The sequence below is a fragment of the Dromiciops gliroides genome, chromosome 2 (assembly GCF_019393635.1).
Source record: "Dromiciops gliroides isolate mDroGli1 chromosome 2, mDroGli1.pri, whole genome shotgun sequence".
Classification (NCBI taxonomy): Eukaryota; Metazoa; Chordata; class Mammalia; order Microbiotheria; family Microbiotheriidae; genus Dromiciops; species Dromiciops gliroides.
In genome coordinates this window covers 296448783-296455846 of record NC_057862.1, presented here as the reverse complement: position 1 = coordinate 296455846, position 7064 = coordinate 296448783, and the positions used below count along the sequence as shown (strand labels likewise).

General features: G+C 39.7%; 1 pseudogene; it reads right to left on the bottom strand.

Annotated features, from left to right (window-relative positions):
* Window positions 1-500: 500 nt before the first annotated feature.
* LOC122745148 lies at window positions 501-620 on the bottom strand (annotated as a pseudogene).
* Between the last annotated feature and the right edge of the window lie 6444 nt (window positions 621-7064).

Below are 7064 nucleotides of genomic sequence, written 5' to 3'. Positions count from 1 at the left end.
CATCTAGGCTGCCAAGATCTATTTGGATCTTAACTCTGTCAACCCTCTTGTTTCACTGATTCAACGTGGTGTGAGAATCAGGGTGCCACCCCCCTGCTGAGAAAGACATTGTGAGAACCAGGGCACTGCTGCCCTGAGGAGAAAGCATGTGACTAGCATCCAGAAGTTACATCTATTCATAGAACCACCTGTAAGTCATGTCAATCAATGCTACCAGCCAATTAGCTTGGAGCTGTGTGTGGGGACCACACCTGGGCAGGCCTGCAGGGAGCTTCTGCTCTGGGAGTGGGAGTATGGGTATCTTCTTTCAGTTGGAGGTTGCAGTAGGGGCAGCTGTAGGGCAAGGGGGAGCTAGGCTCTTTCCTTCTGAACTCCATGTGTTTTCTTTACTAACCCCTAATATACTTTAATAAATACTTAATGCCCCAAGATTGGTGCTGTACACTTCTATTATAAGGAAACCACTCATTAGATTTTTAGACATCACAATTATATTTTAAACTTCACAGTGGATAGATGCCTCAGAGTAGGTCTTAACCGTATATGTGTTGTAAAGGTCACTAGGACCTCTTCCATCCTTATCAAGAGGAATGCTAATCTTCTCTCCTTTCATACAACATTAGCTATCCTTTTTGTCAATGACCTCCTTGGGGCATATGCCTAGCAGTGGACTCTTTAAATCCAAGGGTATGAACACTTTGTTTCCTTTATTTTCACAATTCCAAATTTCCTTCCAGAATAATTATACATCTCCATTAGTATTCCTGTCTGATATTTTCTATTCCTGTTGTGTGGGACAATTATGGATTTGAGTCAGATTAAACTCTGAGGATGGAGTATGAAAGATACCTAGCCCGCTTTAGAATAGCTAGCCTCTCACTTTGCCTAAAAGTTAATTGCTTGTCAAATCCTCACTGTCTCCTTTAAGTTTTATTGTTGAGATAATGGACTTGGGTCAGTTCTGTAAACTTTGGGGATGGGGTCTGGAAGATATCCAGTCCCCCAGTAAGTTTTATTACTTGTCACAGTTCTACCAATTAGCACTATTTACTTTACTTCTGCTTAGTTCCCACATGCAAGCTACACCTTAGTTTATGGCCTGTAATAAAAATCATGTCGCCAAATAGTTGGCTTACTTCTCTCTCACATGTCAGAATCCCAGTCCCTGTTATGGATTAATTGCAATCAGATAAAGGAGTGATTTCTGCCTCCCTCTTTCTTTGACTTTCCTCAGACTTGTAACCCTTTCCCTTCTCCCCTTTGTTCTTGGACTTGTCTCCATACATGGATCACGAGCTAGGCATGCACCATGGGTGAGACAGGATTGGATGTGTAATGATTGGAATGACGCCACCTACTGGAGACTTGCTGTGGGAAAGCTCCACCATGAGGAAAATGCCTCAGAGGCATTGTGGCTTTTCCTTGGTGTCAGGAAATGACGTTTGCTCATGGGTGCTGTCTATCAAGGCTACCAGCCAATCAACTTGAGGACCCTCCTATGGTCTGGGAGGAGACAGGAAGGAGGAAAGGGAGCCTGCGCAGAGAGCGCGGGGGCTTTTTGGCTTCCTGACTTGATGGTGGTGGCGGCAGAGGACTTCACAGGAAATTTGAGGAAAGATAGGAATGCCAGGCTGTTAGAATTCTGTTCTCAATCTTTTTCTTTCTATTTTCCAATAAACCCTTAAAAAGCTAAACTCGTTTTATCAGTGATTTTTAGTCAGTTTCCCCCAAAACTGGGGGAACAGATTAGAATCCACATTTAGAATCTTAAATTACACAGTTTGGCTGACCATGAAGAAGAAAACCGAACGTTCATCTTCTGATCTTCTAATTGGGTAAGATTTCCCCTCCCTTGTCCCCTTAAATTGGAAAGAACTACCAAGTATAGGCTATTTTAAATTTCAAATGGATCTTTTAAACATCCTAAGTACCCCTTTTCTAGCTTTACCTTCACTAATCAGAGATGTTGGCCAGTTTGAATTTGAATATATTTTTATTACTCTTTTTGGTTTTGTGGGGCTTTGTGGTGTGGTATGGAGAATTTGGCATGCCCTAGATAATGTTAGAATAAAGATGATTCCCTGGGATTCCCCATTAGGAAAGCTACTTATGGATTGGAATGAGGGAAAACTTAGACTAAATACAACCATGACCAGAGGAGAGCTTATCAGACTGTGTTTTATGTGGCATGAGGAATTACAGGAAGAATGGCCCAAATATGGGTCATTTGATCCCCAAACATTGAGGCATTTGCAAAGAACCCTAAGTAGATGTCCACCTGAACATTTACGTTATTGGAAAATCTGGGCCAGAGCAAGTGAAAATTATCATACTAAAAATATAAAACGAAGAAAATCCAGGCCCCAGTTTACATCTGAGTCTGCCACCCAAACTGAAACAATAAACTGGCAGAAAGACATGGCCTCCCAAACCGAAACGCCCAATAATACAACTAAATCCAAGGCCATTCAGACTGAAATTCCAAATGACCCAACTCTTATTCCCTCGCCCTCTACTTCCTCCATGCCAAACAAACAAATAAAGAAAGAAAGAAATGATTCCCCTGTAGAGGAGACAGAGAAAGTAAAAATTTTTCCCCTTCAAGAGATCCTCGCCCATGGTCAAAAAGGTACTATACGTAAGCTCAGACAATACACACCTTTTACACCCAAGGATTTGGCTTTATGGGGACAAAGCACTCCTAAATTTGATGAAGATCCCACAGCAGTTATCAGGCAGTTTAGAGCAATTTTTAGAGCATATCAGCCCACTTGGAATGATGTTACTGACCTTATGGAAATAATATTGTCCCCAGGAGAAAGAGCAGATATAGTAGCTGCAGCAAACAGCCTGGAAGCCACGGGAAAGGTTGATATTGGGTGGCCTATTCAAGACCCTGACTGGGACCCCAATAACCCTAAGCATTTTGATATGTTGAAAGATGCAAGGGAAACATTGCTGAAGGAAATGGAATCCTGTATTAGAAAGACTGATAACTGGCAAAAATTTATAGATATAGTTCAGGGACCTGATGAGAGACCTAATAGATTTTATGACAGGCTGTGTAAGTATGCCAGGCAATATGCTAGACTAGACCCATTAGACAGTAGAGACACCCATATTATCTGTTCTCATTTTGTAAACCAGTCATTACCAGAAATTCGGAAATATTTTAAAAAGCAATGTCCTGGGTGGAATAGTTTGAGTCCTGACAGACTTAAAGAAATAGCAACATATATTTATGAAGGAAATGAGAGAGAAGAAAGGAACAGACAGGACATTTTAGCTCCAGTACAGGAAACAACAGGGCAGAGAAACTGGAAAATTGAAAATCGTTATCAACCCCCTAAATTTTGCGAGTACTGCAAAAAACAAGGACACTTCTTGAGGGAATGTAGAACTAGAAAACAAGACCTTAAGAGGACAATGATCGAGAGCCTTGAGGAATTCTTTGGGGGAAATCGAAATCATTTTGGAAACTTTTATCAGAAAGGAAACAACCGGAGTAATTATAGGCCTTATTACAGGCAGAATCAAAATGGATATAAATCTTTTCAGGGGGATACAAAGAGACAGTATCAGAATAACCGTAGACCCTATCAGGGAGGAACAGAAGGACAGAACCAGAATCAGGGCAACCATGGACTCCCTCAAAGGGGGGCACAGGATTGACAAGAAGAAGGGGAGGAATGGAACAAAGATAATGAAAGCAACATATTCCCAGATCCGGATTTTTTGAATGCACTTGTGCCAGTCCATTCACCTCCCCAGAGTAATGAACCTCATGTGACCCTCAAAGTAGGGGATACCTATTATGACTGTTTACTAGACACAGGAGCTTCTAAATCAGTATTAATAAGCAAACCAGATGCTGGGTGTAGACCTGTAGGATTTTTGAATGTAGTAGGAGTCTCAGGAAAGAGCCAGAGAGTGGCAAAATTGAATCCTCGCATGGTATCTATGGGGCCCTTAACAGTAGAACATTCATTTTTACTCATGCCTGATGCCCCTGTAAATTTATTAGGTCGTGATCTCCTTTGTAAGCTTAGAGCAACCATATCTTGTGCTCCAGATGGGGCTGTCTCCCTACAATTGCCAGAGGATACTGTTCATTTATTACCAATTTTACTTACAGAAGCTCAAGGAACAGCAGGGGAAGTATCCAAAATCCCCTCTGACATTCCTGAGTCTTTATGGGCCTCATCCCCTAATGAGGTGGGGCTCCTTAAGTCTGCCATGCCTGTTACCTTTAAAGTTAAGGAGGGACCACCCCCCCTCCATTCCACAGTATCTATTGTCTAGGGAAGCAATAGAAGGGATCACCCCTATAATTGAGGCTTTGAAAAGCCAGGGTATTATTATTCCATGTCATCACTCTCCATGCAATACTCCCATTTTGCCAGTTAAAAAACCCAAGCCTGGGCCAGATGGTAAACCTGTTTATCGTTTTGTGCAAGATCTTAGAGCAATTAATAATTATGTTATCCCTAGACATGCTATAGTGCCTTCCCCTTCTACCATAATTTCTTCCATTCCCTATGAATCTACATGTTTCACAGTGGTAGACCTCTGCTCTGCCTTTTTCTCCATACCAGTACATGAGGACTTCCAATATTTATTTGCTTTTACCTGGAAAAATAGACAGTGGACCTGGACTAGACTCCCACAGGGATTTGTAGACAGTCTTACATTATTTTCCCAAATTAGATTGTGAGCTCACCCACCCTAGGTGCACATGGGAACATTCCTTTTCAAAGAGTACTATAAAAACCTAAAATATTGGGCATATCTTTGCAAGACTTAAATGTGTAATTGGTTTTTGCCTGTCCTCATGAGGATGTAATAAATCTGTCTCTGCTTGACTTGATGGTCTCCTAGAGTTATTTGGGTAAACTGAAGCAGTTTGTCCCAAACACTGTCTTTTGTTATCTTTGTCCATTTATTTGGTGCAAGGTGAAATCAAAGAGGGTTCTTTTGATGTGTATTTCTCTTTTGTGGAGACTTGGAACTGAAAAAATGTTCCAAATCTCTACAAGAGAAATGTACATGAAAACAACCCTCTTTGGTATATATATATATATATATATATTTATGTGTCTATGTGTATATATGTATATGTATTTGTGTATATGTGTATATATATGTATATACATACATACACACATGCAGATGTGTATATACAAAGCTTTATCAAAAGAATGTAAAATTACTAAGTTTTATATATATACATGCATACATACATGTGTAAATATATATATATATAAACTTAGTAATTTTACATTCTTTTTATAATGCTTTGTACCTATGTTTTGACCATTTTTCTATCAAGGGAATGACTTTTGGTCTTATGGATTTCTATTAATTGTCTATATAGTTTGGATATCAAACCCTTATCAGAGATATTTGAAAAAAATTTCCCCCAGGCATTTGCTTCCTTTCTTATCTTATGAGTTCATTTTGTTTGTGCAAACATTTTTTTTTAATATTATTATTATTTTTTTTGCAGGGCAATGGCGGTTAAGTGACTTGCCCAGGGTCACACAGCTAGTAAGAGTGTCTGAGGCCGGATTTGAACCCGGGTACTCCTGAATCCAAGGCCAGTGCTTTATCCACTGCACCACCTAGCTGCTCCTGTGCAAACATTTTTTAATTTCTTGAGTAACAAGGGCCGTCCCCACCCCTTGCACCCCCAATAACATGGGGGTATCATTGTCTGGCTCAAAGAGAAGCAAAATAGACATCTCTAGACTCTTCTTCCCCTACCCTTCTCTAAAAGGAGACTTTATTTCTTGCCATAAGGGAAAGCAGGAGGTTGAGATTGGAGGCCACTCTGCTCTGGCTAAGAATTATATCTATCTGTTCCCTTAAATATTGTTAGTCTAGGGGATATGGTTTTCAGGTTCAACAAGAGACAGAGTCCTAGGTCTCACCCAAGGGGAAATTCCCCATGGTCTTTAGTGTAGCAAGCTAGGAAATGGGACATAATAGGAACAATCAGCTCTTCGCATCTCAGCTTCTTCCCAGAATCTTTTCCTTCAGCAACCTGTAGTAGGCTTAGCATCTTTCATCTTCTCTCTTGAAGATGTAACTCAGAAGTGCTGAATCTGAAGAGACTCAGAGACTTGAAGAGAACCTGAAAAGAACTGCAGAGCCCAAAGAAACTCTTGAGCTCAGAGAAGATCCAAAGAAAACTAATGCGTTTTTCTGTCCTCTCTATCTCTGTCTCTCTCTGTGTCTCTGTCACTGTCTCTCTCATTCTTGTTCTTGCCAACTCCACCCATCCTCTCAGACAGGGCATGGAATTCATCTCCACCAGTGAAAGGACAGTCCCATACCAATGGACTCTGGGACTGAAGTTACACTTATAACTAAAATAATTTTATCTTCTATAATTGTTTCTTGTTTTTTTTTTCTTTAAAAAGTATTTTATTTTTTCCAATTACATGTAAAGTCAATTTTTAACATTCATTTATCCCTTGTTGCTTTTTTTTTTTTTTTGGCAGGGGCAATGAGGGTTAAGTGACTTGCCTAGGGTCACACAGCTAGTAAGTGTCAAGTGTCTGAGGCCAGATTTGAACTCAGGTCCTCCTGAATCCAGGGCTGGTGTTTTATCCATGGCATCATCTAGCTGCCCCCTATCCCTTGTTTCTTACGAATTCATCTCTCATCTATAGCTATGAAAGGTATATGAACTTTACTTCTACTATTTTAATAGTGTAACTCTTAATATCCAAATTATGTAACCATTTTGAATTTATTATGTAATATGCTATAAGAAATACAATGTTTTTCTATTATAGTATCCTACCTGTGGTATAAAGGCATTGGGTCAGTATCAGGGAAGATACACACACATGCATACATATACACACACATGTAATAATTGTATATAATGATTATATATTATGGTATCCTATTTTACATGCACACATACATATACACATATGTGTGTATGTGTATAAATGTGTATGTATGTATGTATGTATATATATTTGCCAGAATGATTAGCAAAATATAGATGATTTTTGGATTAGCCAATGTTTTATATTATCTGTTCTTTTTCC